General features: G+C 38.0%; 1 long non-coding RNA gene across 1 annotated transcript; it reads right to left on the bottom strand.

Annotated features, from left to right (window-relative positions):
- Positions 1–6035: 6035 nt before the first annotated feature.
- Positions 6036–18545, bottom strand: LOC108707074. Its single transcript, XR_005965056.1, has 3 exons — positions 18410–18545; positions 9531–9649; positions 6036–8366 (listed from the first exon to the last, which is right to left on the bottom strand). It is a non-coding gene; the product is annotated as an uncharacterized LOC108707074 (long non-coding RNA).
- Between the last annotated feature and the right edge of the window lie 351 nt (positions 18546–18896).

Here is an 18896-nt window from a genome sequence, read left to right as displayed (position 1 = left end):
AGGCGCGATTTTTAAACTTTTATAATTGGTATTTTCATTGTCCGTTTTTAAATATGGTAGTGCATCTTGACAAAGGTCCCAGACCATGGACTGAAATGTTGATGTTTTTAATATGTATCATGTATCATTTAATATGTATATGTATTTTACTAAACGGGAGTGCGTGCCGCTACAGCCTTTCTTCAGTGCATCCCTAATATATATATATATATATATATATATATATATATATATATATATATATATATATATATATATATATATATATATATTAGGGATGCACTGAATCCCTAATTTCTGGATTTGGCTGAACCTCAAATTCCAAACCTAATTATTTGCATATCTAAATTATGGAATGACGGGTGGGGGTCTACAAGCTCCTTTATCAAGTGACCTGAAAAAATCAGTATGGCAGCTCATAACATTACGTTTGAAACCATATTTACTAATATTGGGTATGTACTGATATAGTGCATATTCCCTTCCCAGGACTATATGCAGGGATGTGCTGAATCCTGTAGTTTGGCTTTAAATTTAAACCCATAAAATCATGCAAACTTAAAGTGCTAATAACTAATGAATGCGCTTTTTGGTTTACAGTTGATGATGTTTAGTTGATTCTATTGAAATCATATTGGTTGCAGACTAGACTTACACTACAATAATTCTATTCACTGTATGATTTCTCTTGAACATTGGCACAACTAAATCCAGGTGTCATTTTGCATATAACCAAGCACAATGACGGGGGGGGGGGGGTGGGGGGTGGGCGTGGCTCTCACTGAGGCAGGAGATGCTCAGCAAACTGACAGGGCTTTTCCCTTTAGAAACATGCTAATTTTTAGGTAACAAACTTAGATTTGATTTAATTATTTACTATACAACTCTGAAACATGAAAATACCACAAAGCACTGTAATATGTCACATTTATAGGAATATACGGTAGCTAATTGTTTTCCAGCCATGTCTAAATATTTCATTTTTTTTTTTGTTATTTGCCAGTAACTATATTTGCCCTAGACTGTGTCACATTTGTCCACTGTGTGAGACACATACATGTTGTGAACAGTTCTAATCTGCAGCCCAATTAAAAATAATGAGGACTGTCCCCGGCTGTCACGGCCAGTTATGCATAATGGGAGGTGATAGATTCTCAAATAGATGTCGTTTTTTGGCAGGCAGTACTGTGGATAGAAGTCTAGCAGGATCTATTGGATAGAAGAGACCACAAAGCATTGATTTGTGGACCTGTCTAGCTCTAAAAATATTGTTTAAATTATGAATAATTAAAGTAAATATCTAGGTTACTTATAATAGTTCTTCTTTAATGATTACTCATACATTCTTGGTATAAATGACCATACACAATTTGTGCAAGGCACCCTTAAGGGCAGAGACATGTGGAGATTTTGGAGATTAGTCGCCCTGCGACAAATCGCCTCTTCTTCAGGCAACTTATTTCCCCAAACTGCCTTCCCGCTGACTAGAAACGGAATCACCGGCTGGATGGCGCTCTGAGCACTTCCTTTTCTGAAGTTTCCTTGTGAGGCAACTTCAGGTGAATTTGAAATACAAAGTGCTTTGAGTGCCATCCCGCCGGCGATTGTAGCTGGCGGGAAGGTGATGGCATGTAATGGCTCTAGGCATGATGCTAAAGACACTAAGTGCTGGAACAATACAATGAAATCTTTTATCATGATATAACTTTTTCATGCAAAGCAATATATGATAAATATAGAAAATAATACAACTATAATAATATATTTCAGAAAAGGAAATTGCTAGGAATGTGATGATGCAATCTGTGTACCACTATAAGATTTAAGCCTTTATGAAATGATGCTGTCAAGGGCAGAACAATTCATTTGTAAATTGGCACTCAGAAAACTGAAGCTTTGGGGGTATTTCTGGGCTTGAGAGTGTGGTGTTTTCTATGATAGGGTATAGTGAGCTGTGAGGACCTTGTTGCTGAAGAGTGTGATTTCTGTATTTCCTTCTTTTTGTTCAAGGAAAGAGCAGGTGGTAAGAAAAAATCTAGGATCCATTAAAGTAAAACGGGAAACTAATTTTCCCTTTGAATGTTGCCCATTGAAGCAAACATAGTTGCCAGCATTAATAATATGGCTACCCGGGCTATTTAAGTCAATTCATCTCAATGAGTGTTTAATAATGCAACCAAATCATTTGGGAACAAGATGCTGGAAAGTAGCCAGTGAGGCATAAATAAAAGGAAAGATGCATCTAAATGTGAGTATACCGATAATCCTGTACAGGTACCAGAATTACAGTTATATAAGCATTTACTTCCTTTGTGGTTGATCTGGCATTATTTGTTGTGATGTTTGATGTGACAGCCATGGAGTTTTCACATTCTAGTGAAATGCTGCTAATCACTAAATCAGTTTCTGATTATCACAGGGAATAAGGGATTGAACTATACTATGGCTGCCCATGAAGTCAGATTTGCTTTATAAAAGAAACACTTCCATTAATTCTATTGTCAAGCTTCTTAAATGAGCAGATTCGTTACATATGCATTAAAGAAATCCTATTCATGTGCAAGGTGGGAGCATACATTTGGAACTGCTGGAAAGGATTAATTCAGCTGGAAAGATCATGTCTTGTATATTATTGCCAAACAGTTTGGTTTACTGTTTAATCCCCCAACAAATGGATCGGTCTCAGACCAATCTGAGCTAAAATTCAATATTATTTGTTTGGGTTACTTCATAAATGAATATAAAATGATTATTTGTGAGACTAGCTTTGGAACACATAACCTAACAGATGAACCAAAGTAATGAATAAAACCCAAGACAAAAAAACATACAATTTATATTAATTTTCTATTAGATTTTTTCATTTTGTGAAGTATGGACTTTAGTAAATCAAAGGTAGTCTGGTAAATGTAAACCTAGTTTTAGATATGTAGGCTCTTTATGGTTCTGTTTTGTAATTAATACTTCGACCTGATAGTTGCTTTATGTTTCTAGACACAAATATGTCTGGTATCCACTTTGTCTATGAAAGTCTATGGCAGGGTTATGTTTCTTCTATGTAGCAGAAATCTGCCTAACAACCACTGCATTAACCTTTAAGCATAGAAAGAGAGATGATGCCAGACAGGCATGCTACAAAGAGACCTCAAAAGGGTATAAATGTATACAGGCATTGTGTGAGAATTTATAAGGCCATTCCAGGGCCATAACTACAAGGTTTGGCACTAACAATAAAATTGCTGTTTAAAGGAGCCAATACTTAATCCCACAGGACAGAAATTAGTGGTATTCTTGGCCACAGGGGCAAAAACATTGCACCAGTGCCCATGGGCCCTAGGAGCAATGCTGGCACAAGATTTATATATTTATGTATTGCTTCAGTTCTATATCTGTTGTATAGATGTTCACTGTAGCTTATTGTACAAGGTACTTCAAGTCCACCCTGATACTTTGTGCTCAGCCATACATTGGTGTTGTCATCCATTATACTGACCTGTGCATTACTCCAACATTAAATATAGATAACTAAATGCTCAATTCATAAATATGCCGTTGCCTCATTGTCTTCTAACACGTTTTCATACAAAGAAGAAAATACACCTTTCCCTTCAAGTTTCAAGCCAATTTGAATAATAGAGGCAACAGAAACAGCATCACCACTGTAGTAGGTGGGGAGACAAAGGATCTGAACGATACAGCACGAGAATTTATTTTGGTCAGAGGAATAGGCCCCTGAATCCATTAAATTAGCAGTGAAGCCTACATGCACTTACTTTGAGAGTCTATAAACGATGAGGCCAAAGGGAGATCAGTCGGATACTGTCTGGTTTAGCCATCCACATGGATGGCCAAATAGCACTAATCTGAACAGAAGTTTGGTATTTAAAGGTTACTGATCCTACTGAAGTAGCTTCAGTGACAGACTATATAAGATGAGTAGTAAAAAGCCTAAATTCAAACACAATAAATTCTAAAAAATGCATAATAATATATCCTTGCCCTCAAAACCAAATTGCATTTTTAGTTAAAAAGAGGCAGGATAAAAAAAAAATATATATATGGATAAAATGTAGACTACTATTGTCTGTATTATACAAAAAATTCTTTCTCCTTGAAAGTACTAATTTTACAATAGAAACCAAGAAAAAAAGCACATACAAAAACCTACACAGTAAACATTACAGAATAAACTGTACTGCAGATCATGCTATTTTCCCCCACAAATGCTGCATTTCTCCACACCTCCTTTTCACTGAAAGAAAATCAGGTTGGACTTGTCTGGAAGTAGCCCACAAAAGATGATCTATTCATTGGGTCTTGTGAACCTCAAGGTCCTGTAGGTCACTGAGCAAATCCCTCCCTGCTGGATTGTTGACAGGTCTTTGCAGGGTTCCTTACTAAACACCAAAACTTAATTGACTGTCTTCCCCCTCACCATGAAATGATTGAGAAAATGTTCGTTTTTAAGCCTATTATCCGTCACAATGAATAACTCACTCTGTCCCCATGACGGTGTCTGCATTATAAGTGCTATGAAGAAAACACAGAGAGAGAGAGAGAGAGAGAGAGAGAGAGAGAGAGAGAGAGAGAGAGAGAGAGAGAGACACGAACAGATTTAAATGTTTTATAGCAGCACATTAATTGGACTTAGAAACACGTTTTTTTGTAAACTTAATGCATATAGTTACATTTCTGTCTCTACCTATAAAAGGGTAAAGGCTTGGCTGCAGTATTTATTAAAGACATAACCAAACTAATGCAAGCGATAGAATTGAAAGGTTGAAATAGGTCACCTAAAAATAATCTTACTTACTCTTAAAAAAGGGCGAAGATATCTTTATTGGAGAGCATCAAACATATTCAAATTTAAAATGTATGGCTCTGTTTGTAATAGGAAGTCTGTTTTAGTTTCTGATATTGTCACTAGCATCCTTAATTATATCTGTATTATTATCTTTAATGTTCATTTTGTGTTTACTTTCTTGCTACAGCTTGGTTTCCATGCTGTAAAAATGTTGTTGTGTTTTGCCAAACACTGAAACCTCCAGTTGCTGCTACTTATTCTATCATATGCACATTACTCTCTCTGCTCCCTTGTATGTCATACAGAATAACATAAGCACATTTACATATTGACACCTTACCGGGGCCTTACCAGGGTCGAACACCAACTATTGTAGCTGCACTCTCCGGGACTTGCTTGCTTCAGGGTCTCAGTTAAAAGTATACATTTTTGTTTACACATCTGATTACAAAAAAGTTTATCAGGTCTGACGCGTTTCGCATCTACGCACTTCCTCAGAGACCTCCTTACCAGGGCCGTACTGGGAGTAAAAAGCAGCCCTGGCAAAAAAATCAAAGCAGCCCACATATATATATATATATATATATGCAAAATTGGTTGCCAGCCCCCCTCCTCGGCTTCGCTCCATCTCCCATTCAGTAGCTTCAGTTCCCATCAGCGGCATCGCTTCAGCTCCCATTCACCGGCTGCTGTCTTCCCTGGTCCACTTATCAATAAGTAGAGTGGCCCATCAGCCATTTGCCAGATTGGGGAGATTGCGAGTACGGGCCTGAACTTTACTTTGTAAAAGATAGTGGAAATAGAGGTTAAAGGGTCTCACAGTAAAAAATTTTAGGCCACCACTCTAAACTTTGAAAATACTTTTTTAGAAATTTATATTGAAATGTTTTTCAGTCAGTGACTTGCTGTACAGGAGCACTAAGGAGGTTCCCGATCTCTGTACTGAGCACCAGATCAATAATTATGATCATCATCATTTATTTATATAGCGCCAACAAGATAGGCAGTGCTTTACCGTAGTTATAACAAACAGGGGATAAATGGTGGATAACAAACAAGGGTTACAGAGTACAATAGGATTAGAGGGCCCTACAAATTAGAGTTCACAAACTAAGGGTTAGGATACAATTGAGACATTAGGATTTTAGAAACAATTTTATGATTTATGATACAGCAATGAATGATTAATTAAGGTACATTGAATAAGCTTCTTTAAACAGGAGGGTCTTTAAGGAGCGCTTGAAAGTTTAGAAAGAAGGAAAAAGTCTGACAGCTCAAGGCAGAGAGTTCCAGACAAAAGCAGAAGCCCGAGAGAAGTCTTGTAGACAAGAATGGCCAGAAGTGATGCGAGGAGAAACGAGGCGGAGATCAGAAGCAGAGCGAAGGTTTCGTGAAGGAGTGTATTTGGAGCTCAGGGATGAAAACGCGTATAACTAAAATTCTCATTAATGAGATACTCCCCGACTGCATTAACTAGAGTGTGTGCGGATATGTTTCTATACTTATGCATCCCATATATTAGGCACCCCCCCCCCCAATATAAAGACTTTGCTTCTTGTTTAAGTGGTATGATTTAAATGTCGATGACATTTTACCAGGGGGGAACAAAAGGCCAAGCCTGGTAATGGTAATAGCCAAATTTAAATTTTTTAGATTTGAGAGAATAGACAAGCCAGGGGTGGGGATTCGTAGTGGCATCAGGTGATAGGGGTGCCCCTGAGGACGAGGCATGTAAAGTGTACATTTTATGCCCCTTAAGCTAGCTGAACTCTATTATATAGGCTTGGCAAGTATCCATTTAGAGCAACCGATAATGTTTAAAATGGGCTAAATGAAGGAAAATATTGCTCCTATACAGGTAAAAATAGAGTAAAACCATGAAACAGTAAAACCAAACACTATTTTGATTGAAACAATATTGGATACAAAGTCATTCAGCATGTGGGAAAAGAAGTTGATGGGGATGTTTACTTTACATTGTATGTAGACTTCACTGTGTGTTATCCAGTGAGTGCCTCAGAAAGTATTAAAGCAGAAGTGATTACTTTAAAATCAGTCTTGTGCCACTGTCTGTCCCCTGTCAAATAACAAGTAATGAGAAGGAAATTCATTAGTGCAGAGAGAAAAAGCCAACTTGACTTCTAACCTCAACATCCAACCATGCTTGATTAGTTCACTGATGCCTATTGTAAACTCTATTTGCTCTGGTTTTGTTTTCTTCAGTAAAAAAGAGGCCAGAATGAAAGATTATGGGGGATTTGCAGGATTTCTAAAACCTTGTAAAACATCCACAATTAGCAACAACAGCAACAAAACACAAAAAAGAAACACAGAACCTAATGTTTTGAAACAAACAAGGTAGAAACAAAAATTGTACTTTGAATTGTTTTTCACAGCTCATTGTACTGCTGTTTCTGCATTCAAAACTGGGTAGGGTTTCTTTTATTTCATTGCTCTTTATTGATTTTGTTTATATTTTTGTTTTATAAAATGTTCTCGCCATCTACCGAGTGTTCGCAAGATATTTTCTTCAGATGAATAGGTGTAATTGGTGTGTATCGTGTGAGGAAATGAGCAAGCTAAAATTTATGAGATAATATCAGGACACTGCACTTTTTTTCCAGACAGATGAATACTATGTAGGAATTAGAAGAAATGTAGTCTGTTAAAAATCCAGGAAATGCACTTCTTCAATCGCTTGAGAAATCAAATTACTAATCAATAAAGCATTTTCCATTCTACTATGGAATTGTTTTGTATCCAAGTTATTGAGATTCCTACTAAAAAGGAATGTTTGCCCTAAATTCCACCGCCTCTTCACTGTGTTCCTAGGCCTTTCTGTTTGGCTGGAAAATCATAATGTGACTTGCATTTAATTCTTCCTGATAAAAAAACTGTCACAATAACATTTGTTTTATAGAATTCCACTGTTCTGTAATAGCAGCACATTATGAAGAATAGAAAGGCATGCTATTGCCCTTTAACATATGACCCAAATCAAAAGTTTGCAAATGCAAATACAACTGTAAAGCAAATAAATGTAGTCAAATTGATACGTGTGCAAAAATACATTGTATACATTTTTCTAAGGTAATTACAACATATACATAAAGGCTAAGATAATAACAACATACACACAATGGCTAAATGCCACAATGTGCCAATGTCTATCACCTGACTTACTAAGGCTATGACAAAAAATGCAGCCAAGCGAGAAGTCAGTGGATTATTTCCAAAGGCAATCACCTTCATTTTCTACACTGTAGCTCAAGGGGGGGTTAAACCCACATGCTGTGTGTAACTGATGCTGTATTGTACTGTTTCCATGTAACAAATTGTACTTAAATGCCAGTTAGTGTGAAATTACAGATAGGTCTCTAGGGATAAGGGGCTGTGATATAAAGGCACCCCCATGGGAGAGTACAGATGGTCCAGGTTAGATCCACAATAGGCACAATCCAATGATTAAACAGGAAACGTAACGGAAAAAATCAAGCAAAGCAGTCTTAGTGCCTGAGCAGCCAGTAGGTTCAAATGATGCAGTTCATCTCACTCATAGTTTCTGTGAAAAAAAAATAAGATTGTGGCACTACATGCTTCATAGTGTTAGTCTCTGTGAAAGGTGGCAGGTATTAACAGAATAATGTCATAATAATGTTTTTCCTCTTGTTAAAAATCTTTTTCTTTTTTTATATTTATTATACTTACAAAGCAGAAAACCAAACGACTGAACATTTGAATAATACTGTATATTATAAGCATTTAAGAGAAGGATTTTATTTATTTGCTATCATAACTATTCCTTGCTGCAGGATGAAGAAGAGGACATGTAAACTAATTGGGGGGAGAAGCTATTTGCAGCAGTATAGGAATGTTTCATGGGAGAATGGAGGCATTTGACTTTATGTGTCAGAATGTTACATTTTGGTGTCACAGTGTTAGGGAAGGGCTAGAGATTATGGACAGAATAGAATCCATGAGACCTATAGTATATAATAAATGCTGTCTGACTATAGTATTGGGACACCCTATGCTGCAGCTTACTATACAAAAGGAGCAAATGCTGGTCTAAATAGGTGGTAATCTGGTTAAGAAATGAATGGACACCATGAGAAGTCAAGAATAGCTTAGACAGAAAGGGGGAATAACAAAGCAGATGACAGAGCAAAAACATCAACGAACAAAACATAATGTCTGCTGGTTCATTCACTTGTGTGAGAGTTTCTAACGGTAATGTTTCACAGCTCTTTAACCCCCATCAACATAATATCAAAATCAGGACAACATAATCCCTATTGGGAATACATAAAAGTGTACACACCCTCTTAATTACTGGAAATAATGTTATCACTATTTATTATTTCATTAATCAGTGTCATACAGACACAGAATGTAATTAGGAAAGCATCAGTTGAAAACAATCCATGTATTCAGTTTGTATAAACATGTCCTATTAAACAAGAACATTATGAGCGGCCAAAGGTAAAGGCTTATTAATAACAGGCATTTCATACAACATGTATTCATATTTAAGTAATCCCTCATGCTTCCCTCAGATTGTGTAGTAGAGCAAGTGCCTGCACATGACTCATGCTCATATTAAATGCACCTTAAAATAATTCCCCAAATGATTAGCTTTTTAATGTAATGAGTTGAAATCATTGAAATATAACTGTTAACACTGATACTATGTGACATGTTGTTATATGTATAATTAGGGGCTCACCGTATATTACTCAGATGCAACATCTTCATACCCAGCTCAGAGAGAGGTTCATATTCCAACAAGAGAGCTTCAGATCACATCTCGCAAAGTTATCTTTTTAACCAGGAACAATCTGATTTCTGTATTGGCAATAGAAATGTGTGGTTAAGTAACAGCTCATTTACTTAAAGAGATACTGACACCAGAAAATAACCTTCTTTAATATCCATCTTAACATTATCTTTGAATGCTATTTATAATTTTGGCATTAAAGTATTTGTCTGGTGCTTTAACATTACCTTTCCTACCCCATCTTCCTCTATAAGGGGGCTGCCATATTTGTGCAGCAGGAAACTCTAACTGACAGACTGAGATGGGACAGTCAGTTTGGCAAAACAGTCAGGTTTATGAACTTTAAGTAATAATTAATTACAAAAGCAGAACTATCAGCAAAAAACGTGGCCTATATGTAAGTTGTAATGTAGATTAATATTTTGAAAATACATTTCTTTGTGTCAGTATCACTTTAAGGGAAGGCAGTGTGTAAGTGAAATAACAGCCATAATCTACCATTTTTTGCACTTTGCATACTGCATTCCATGAATTTTAATCCCTGTCCCAAAATGTTAAATAGATTACCTTTTTACTATAATCTCTCACATGTTTTAAGTACTGAGATAAAACATCATAAATATAAATGGCAGGCTGCTGAGTAGTTTGACAACCAATAGCGAGAGTACCAAAGATTATGTGACATGTAGGGCCCCCAGAAAGGAAACAGTGAATATACATTTTCATTGCTGATCTGTGGCTGCTGCAAAACAAACATTTCAAACTGAAAAAGTAAAACTGACTGCCTTGTCCAACCATTACATATTTATAAAATGTATTTCTGTTATCCTCACTAATAAGACTTTCATGCTAAGGGTCTAATATTTCCACATGACACCTGTGTGCCACTCTCCCTTCATGGGACAGCAGGAGCACTGGAAAGATCAGTTGTCCTAAATGGAAAAGTCCTTTATATACATCCAGATCATGATTGAGATAACTTTTAACAAAGCAATTTTACAAAACATGCATCAATGCGTCATTCAGATTATCATTATAATCATATTAGTTTAAAAATTTTAAGCTCTTTTTAATATAGTTAGAGGATGCTGAAGTATACCTCACGTAATAGTGCCAGTTTTAATGGATAATACTTCAGTCTGTTAAGACCTCAGATATTTTTAATTACATGGGTACGTTACAATCTTTGTTCCCAAGGGTCCTTGGGTTTGTGTTTTCATAAATTAGTAATTATCTGATGCAGCAGCACACTGGTACCTGTCTTTCTCTTGGTGGCACCCCCATGAATAGACAGTGCCTAATTTAATCAATATTTACTTGGGGACTCCTCTGTCATTTATATTTCAATTTCCTTCTTTCAGCTGCACATGATGGTGAATTTGGATTTATATACATTAATCAATGTAGAATCTGGATAGATTTAAGCACTAGTTCATACTCAATTTAAATGTATCTCAAAAACAGGTTATTTTTTCAGTTATTGTTATTTAATTTAAAGACTATGAGCTATAAGATAAAAGAAGGTTGTATTTGAGTCTGGGCAAAACAAACACACAGCCTCCCTGCCTTGTAAGAGCCCCTAAGAATAGGTTGACCCCAGAAAACCATATATTTTTTTTAAAGATTAAGTACAGGTATGGGACATGTTATCCAGAATGCTCGAGACCTGGGGTTTTCCGGATAACGGATCTTTCCGTAATTTGGGTCTTCATGCCTTAAGTCTACTAGAAATTCATTTAAACATTAAATAAACCCAATAGGCTGGTTTTGCTTCCAATAAGGATTAATTATATTTTATTTGGAATCAGGTACAAGCTACTGTTTTATTATTACAGAGAAAAAGGAAATCATTTTAAAAATTTTTAATTATTTGGATAAAATGGAGTCTATGGGAGACAGCCATTCCGTAATTCGGAGCTTTCTGGATATCGGGTTTCCGGATAAGGGATCCTATACCTGTATATGGATGTTCAGGACTGACACTTTGCTGGAAATCAAGTACACTGCCTGCATCTTATGTGTCATAACAGCCCCTAAAAGCTGACTGTAACCAAAGTTTATTTCTTCAAGGTACAGATTCTGCCAAATTTAAAAACGGATAAATATGCATTTCTACTAGAAAGGACCAAACTGCACAGTATTGCAACATTTTGTGGTTATCATAGCATTTCTTAACAATACCTCAAAGCTTGCACTTTGCAACATCTTATATCTATAAAATATCATGTGAATTTTAGGAGACTTCTAAACAATTTGATGCTCAATTGCTTAGGATAATATATTTTTATGTTCTAATCCAAATTACTAAACAACAAATCAAAGATACATTTTGAATTTTGTATGACATTTCTAAAATCCACATGACCTGAGGTAAAACATAAAAAAAAGATAAAATATTATAAATATGATTAGGCATATAACATTTTCTGAATTAAACAGACCTGAAAGAAGAACCAAAGGACAACCAGGATCAGATATTACGCTTCTAGGTAACTTGTTGTTAGTTGTTGCAGATTTAATAATATTTGTGATTTCACTTACTTTCAATGATAGTGAGGGTTTTTTTCGCTAGCATATTTAAGAAAAAATATGAATCGGTTACCCAAGATTGTGTTTACTTGTAGAGAAAAAGTAGACTGAAAAAAAACGGCATTGTTTCATTAATTTTTAAAGGATGTAAAATTCCAGCTGTTTTAATAAACAAAAGCAGAGAATCTAACATGATTAGAGCCAAAAACCCTTCAAGTGCAAGCCAAGTGGTGTGAAGCCTTCTGAAAACACTCCTTTATGTCCCTGTGGCCAGCTATGCATCCAGAACCTCTGGTTTTATAGCAGATACAGCCTTAGTTCAGAGCCACATATCCAAACAAAAAAAACCTGAAAAACAAGCTTGCTAGTAAGCTTCAAATATACAGTACCTACTATACTTACTATACTTACTGTACGTACTGACTTGGAAACTTTAGAAACTTGGCAGACTCTAGTTCAAATTCAAATTTTCACAATTTTTTTTAAAATCAAGAGTTTGCTAATTGAAATATATTCAAGATTTTTTGATATTATTTTCTTGAATTATGGCAAAATCTTGAAATGTTTTCCCGCACAAGTTTGTGACAGATTGTGGAAAATTAGAATATAAAGATCCTGATAATTTTGCCAATGTTTTTTTCACCATGCTGTGAACAAAAATCATACTATCAACTTAAATGACTTTTCAACAATTGGAATATATATTTTTATAGAATGAAGAAAGGAGCAGAAAACTGCCCTGACCTGGTGCTCTTCTCAGTGAGCACAATGGAGTGAAAAGCTGAACCTTATCCAAAAAAAAGTCTTTTCCACTTTACTGCGCCTGCATCGAAGAAAGACGAAGTGCAAGAAAAGGATCGCTCTGTGGTGCACACTGAGAAGAACCCCAGGCTGGTGCAGTTTTCTACTAGCAGGACCACTGGCCTGAGCTAACAGGTAAATGAGTACAATCGGGGGGGGGGGGTGCCTAACTTTTGGCACCTCAGTGATTTCATGTTTACTTCTCCTTTAAAACCAGAATATGTGAAATTTAAGTTTCACTGTATTAAAAAATGTTGTAATGGTTAACTATTGAATATTTGAATAAATACTGGAAAAAAAACTTTACTCGTGTTTTTTTCATCACTTTCTCTACTACTGGTAGGTCTGTAGTTGCCATAATCCTCCCTTTATGATGTAGTACTACAAAGGCTGTTCACCACTCATAAGAAACTATTCCTTTTAACAACAGCAAGCAGTTCAGATACTGTTTATGTTAAATATATGCAGTGCTTAAATTGGGATATAAAAGGTGGAGGGATGGTCGAATTGAAAATGTTGAATTTTTTAGGCCACGCCCACAATTATTGGCCACACCCCTTTTAATATGCCTCGCCCACCAACGTTTTTTTTTGCTAATTCCATGTTTATTAAAATAATTTTTAAAAATATTGCATTATTAATTTTTTAAAGTATTGTTATTGCTACTTTTTATTACTCCTTTCTGTTCAGGCCCTCTACTATTCATATTCTACACTATAATTCAAATCAATGCATTGTTGCAAGGGTAATTTGTACCCTAGCAACCAGAGTGTTGAAATAAAAAAAACACAAATAATAAAAAATTAAAACCAATTACAAATTGTCTCAGAATATTGCTTTCTTAATCATACAAAAATTTAACTCAAAGGTGAACAACCCCTTTAATATTTATGTTTTTCCAATTAATTGGCACATCAAAAGATACAATTAACAAATTGTTTAAGGCATTTGTGTTAAAATTCAAATCAATGCATGGTTGCTTGGGTAACTGGGACCCTAGCAACCAGATAGCTGAAACTGCAAACTGGAGAGTTCGCGAATAAAAAAGCCAACAACTCACACAAAACAACTCCTTACATCAGCAGGAGGCGAGGCAGGGAAGGTAAATAGAATAGGGTGCAGCAGGGCAAAGGGTCTGGTGCTCTGCCAAACTAGTTACAACGATTGCAAGCCCTCAAGCAAGCCCCTTTATCTCTATCTCTCTTTCTATCTATCATCTAATAATCCTCTATCCATCTGTCTGTCTATCTCGCTATCTCTTTCTTTCTTTCTTTCTATCTATTTAGTAATCTATCAGCTATCTAGATGATAGATAAATAGATATAAAGAGATAGATGATAGATAGATAATAGACAGATAGAAAGAGATAAAGAATAGATAGATAGATAGAGATGACAGATGGATAAAGGATTATTATATGATAAATAGAAAGAGAACTAGATCGATGAAGATAGATAAAGGGGCTTGCAATCATAACTAGACTGAGAAGCATTGGCACTATAACAGACAGAAGTTGTAGTTTTTAGAACAGCATTAGGCATATTAAGAGGGGCCCGGAATGACAGCTTTGCTTTAGTGGCTTAGATCTTCGTGAGCACCTGCTGGTGCCGCTGTGCGCGGTACTGTGCACCCAAGGCAGCTCTAGCCGAAGTTTTGTTCCGCAGCTGCAGCTCCGCAGCTGCCCCGTGTTCACCCGAGCGACTGGCCGCTCCCCGTGTGCAGAGTTGGTGCGTGCGCCTGGGTGTGGCTGCTGCCCGGTGTGCGCAAGGCTGGAGGGAGAGTTGTGCAGGGCCGGGGTGTACACTGCGCGATGTGCCGGCAGGGGCCTGCTCCAATGTTCTACCCCTGGCTGCAGGTGCTAGTCTTGGGAGTCGGGGACTGGGAACTTGCGGAAAGACCAGGAGCAGGAGGAAAGACGCAGACTCGCAGAGTATGGGAGCAGCCAGGAGCAGGTAAGCGCAACGTGGGCTGCCTTGGCATACAATGGTAGCGCGAAAACAATAACTTTTTCAATAAAATTATATTATAATAACGTGGAATCCACGTTACGCTAACCTGTTCCCCGATCAAACTACTAGGCCTTTGCATTTTTTAGGTATGTATTGCAAAAACCCCTGGCCCCTGCAAAGAAAAAAAGAGCGTGCAAATCATGCGATGAAACAAGTAGTAGCTAGGAGCCTAGGGCAGCAAAATATAACTTACATGATTTACTTTGACGCGACAGGCCTGCCCAGGTCCAGCCCTTACACTCCGAGTCTCCGACTGCCTTCCTAAGTAATAACCAAGACGCTATTTGTTACTATTTAAGGCCTGCACAGCCAATACGCTGTTGTTTCATTTGGTGCGCTCTAAATAATTGGACATAGCATCGGTCAGTCATTAAAAAGAGCGCAAAAAAAAAAAATGTTCCGGTATTATTTATCTTACCATCCCGTCCCACGGGATGGAAACTATCAATTCTAAAAAAGTGTCGGGATGCCATCCCGCCGCATCCCGCCCCAATTCAAGCACTGAATATATGTCTTCCAAGTAATTCTGACATGTATTCCAAGTGATACTGACGTGCTCTAGGCCAGCAGAATTCCAGACTTTTTCTCTGCATATAAACACAGGTGGTTAAAAGGCTGATGCACTCCATTCCAGCATCAACCTATTAATGGACACACAAACAGATGCTTGGAAACCTGATAACATTTTTATTCCTGATGAAAAATGGTTCTGGTGTGCTGATTGAGGCCTTGCCTGCCGGTGCACTGAGAATACAGTAATGGAATGGAACTCAGCATAGAAAGCCTGAAAGTCTCACAGAAGTTGCCTCCCAGTTGAGGTCAGGGAAAGACTGGCCCAACAAAAGCAGTCAAGTAGTCCAAGAGCAGCACTAGAATGTGGACTTGAAGTAACAGGAGCAGAACTGAAATAGGTACACAGGGCACATTGACAGTGGATGGTATATTGGAAGCTTCTTGAACTAAAACTGTTTCAAGAGCAGCTCTCCTACAGTTTTGAACTGAAACGGAGCCTGACTTGAGATTCTATAACAGTATGGCAGGTCAGTAAAAATTACTCTTGTATTTGGAGGACAAGAGAACATGTATTTCAATTTTTTCCAAGAGCAACTTCTTCTGTGGTGTAAAAGAACGCTTTTTGGATCAGGTGTGATGTAGACACATGGAACAGTAATTTTGGTAGTGAAGATTTAAAAGGATGAGACCTGAATGCTGTTTATGATAAACATGTAGAAACTTGATTCTGTAAATGAAGGAATGCAAGAAAAAGCTAAATTGTGTGATGCCCCACCCAGACTCAAAGTTTTGGGAATGCCACAAAGGCTGAGGCATAGGGTGGCAGGATTTTAGGAGCGGCATATGCGGATCACAGGATGTTTTTTTCACAAAAAATTTTTATTCACAAATCTTTTTATTCACAATGATTTTTAAGCATAATGTGGTCTTTTATTGCGTATTATACAAGGGGTTATTAGTAAATTATTGCCTCTGGCAAATATGTCGGGCTTTGTATTAGGAAATTGGATTGTTATCAGGTGACAGTTGTATGTAATTATGAGGGTATTTATGTTGTGGGTGCACGCTACTTTGCATGTCTGACGAAGGGGTCCGCCCCCGAAACGTAACATCACAAGACTTGAATAAACACGCAGGGGTCCGCCCCGCTTCACTTGCTGTCGAGTGTCTACACAGCTAGGGTTGCCACCTGACCAGTATTTTACCGGTCTGACCGGTAAAAATGATGCTTGGCCCCAATGTTATTAATAGGGAAAAAATGTTAATATACAGGAAGGCCGGTATAGGTGGCAACCCTAGCTGCAGCAATACTGCAATTATTAGTGGGATAGCTAGATTAAGGTGGTAGTATATAGGTATGTATGAGTAATGTAACCCCTACTGTAAATAATACTGAAATAAGACTGAAACCAAGGTTCAGGAGAATTTACGTCAATTAATGCTACTATGCAGAGAGGTATAAGTCCTTTTATACTATGACCAGAGGTAAACAAGTTAGGGACCAGTGTGTGGGGTTTACCTAGAAGTGGTATGGTGGCTTATCAACTTTATGATCATAACTTTGTAACTAAAAACCCCTGAATTACTTAGACAGGGGCCCATGGAATGTGCATTGATTAATTGGCCAAGACAGTAGCATTTCCATTATACTTTTAATACATTTTACTTAGCCTTAGGAGTGCTCCCACAACCCCCCTTTTGTACCCACTGTAAATAATATCACCAAGGAGTTATTTGGTAATATAAAGGCCAAAGGTCATGGAACTCTGACATCACTAAGTACAGTTCATCTATAGAATAAAGTACCCCATACTGTAAAATATAAGGACATTATAAGTCACAGAGGAGTCCCCTGACCCAATAAAAGCAAGAGGCCAAAGGCTGTGAAACTCTGAGGTGACTACTAATATCTGAATATTTTCCAGTGGTGTCACGTGAGATGACACCACTGATTCTAACTGCTACATCATTGAGCACTGATTATACCTGATACAATCACTAAGAAGTGTTTATATAGCGAATAAAGCCCCCCCTATTGTAAAATATAAGGATATTATAAGTAACCGAGGAGTTTCATGTTTTTATACAGGTCATGGAACTCCAAGGTAACTTCTAATATCCTCATATTTTACAACTGGGGGTACTTTATTTATTATAATACACAAGTTTCAGTGAGTCGTGTGACAGAAATGACATCACTACTCACGGTTTATAACTGATGACATCAGAACTCACCGTTTATAACTGATGACATCAGAACTCACCGTTTATAAGGATATAATTTACAAGATATTCATGGCTTTTGTAAGGAAATCCCTAGCTCGTGTGTATATATACACAGTGTAGAGAACTTTGTGGGCAGGAGGCAGAAGCACTTGTAGAGAAACAGTTGTGATTGTATAATGTGGATTTAATGGTGTTCTACAGATGTGGGACACAATACAACGTAAACAGTGGCCTTAGGGTCAGATACGGAAGCCCTGGAGCTCCACGGCAATGATAAAAGTAAAAGCCCAGGGGGCTCCGAGTATTGAGGAGGATTCTGTGCGATAGAGTTCGCTGTCAGAAACAATGGCACAGGCAGGTTTGTTTGTTTTTCCCTCTCATCTTGTCCCTGTGTGAGCGCCGTGTCTGTCCCTCCCTCTCCTCTCCCCCCACTGGTGCCGCCATCCCAGCTGCCTTTCCCGGGCTGAGGCGCGGGCCGAGCGGCGGGCATGGACAGCGCGAGCCGGGCGGGCTCAATGAGTGGCCAACGGCTGGTGCCTAGTGTGTTGGAGAGAAGCAGAGCGAGAGACAAGCAGGACACGGACACACAGGGCTCCCCTGACAAACTGAATGTGACACAGGAGCACAACAGAGCGGCTTCAGTATTGCAGGAAGCCACAGACACAAACTGCCTCACTGGAACTCACGGCCCGTCTCCCAATCCCGCCTCGCTATCTTGGACCCAACTTTCAAACAACCACGGGCACGTACCATCCGCCGCGCTTGCCAGGGGTGTTCACAAATGTTTCAGACTCGCGGCTGAAATTGCAAGTCGTCTTTTTAAACAAGTAACTGGAGGACAGAGGACATTTCACCCTCCCCATCAGCTTTGGGTGCAGGTGTCCCGGCCCAGCTAATGAACCTTATGATTTTTCTTAGCGCCCACTAACCCCATATGCTGATTTTACATCCTAAAATCAGGTGCCAGAATAGCGCCTGACAAACGAGAAACCCCCGTTCTTACCCTAATATACTACAACATTTTACTACTACTATAGTCATTTTAAAGTTAGTATTTGTTCCTTAAGCTCCCCCAGTGCTTGTAGTTGCAGTGTTCCGATGGCACTGAGTGTCACTGAGGCCTGTCAGGAGCAATTGTGAGTGGGCACAAAGACGGGCTGCTGTTGGGGGTAGGGAACATCATCTTGTCTCTAATGGGAACAGCTCAGTACTCAGCAGCTCTGCCCTATCAGTGACC

The sequence above is a fragment of the Xenopus laevis genome, chromosome 1S (genome assembly GCF_017654675.1).
Source record: "Xenopus laevis strain J_2021 chromosome 1S, Xenopus_laevis_v10.1, whole genome shotgun sequence".
Taxonomy (NCBI): domain Eukaryota; kingdom Metazoa; phylum Chordata; class Amphibia; order Anura; family Pipidae; genus Xenopus; species Xenopus laevis.
Note: the sequence above shows the minus strand (reverse complement) of the source record. Positions and strands in the feature narration are given on the sequence as shown.